The sequence below is a fragment of the Penaeus monodon genome, chromosome 15, assembly GCF_015228065.2.
Source record: "Penaeus monodon isolate SGIC_2016 chromosome 15, NSTDA_Pmon_1, whole genome shotgun sequence".
NCBI classification, from domain to species: Eukaryota; Metazoa; Arthropoda; class Malacostraca; order Decapoda; family Penaeidae; genus Penaeus; species Penaeus monodon.
The window spans coordinates 40,228,855-40,229,121 of NC_051400.1; the positions used below are offsets into that span (position 1 = coordinate 40,228,855).

Below are 267 nucleotides of genomic sequence, written 5' to 3' on the forward strand. Positions count from 1 at the left end.
CAGCTTAAGAAAATATTTAAATATAAACTACCTGTTCTAAGAAATAACTATTTGTACAAATCTTCTTAATAAATTTTTTTGATTATTACTCTGAATATACAAGGCTGGGGTTAAGAAATTTACTGTTGGGGCACACCTGGCAGGACCAGGTCAGGTGCACACCCTTGCTGGGGATAAAGCGGCCAGCCACATGTATTTGGTAAACCTGGCACAGGTGTCATGCAGTGACAATGTGCACAACAACTTATATATATAGTAGACAGTGAT

At 37.8% G+C, this 267-nt stretch overlaps 1 pseudogene; it reads right to left on the bottom strand.

The window, feature by feature from the left end:
• The window catches only part of LOC119582367, a 19,552-nt pseudogene that overhangs the window by 17,610 nt on the left and 1,675 nt on the right, over positions 1-267 (bottom strand).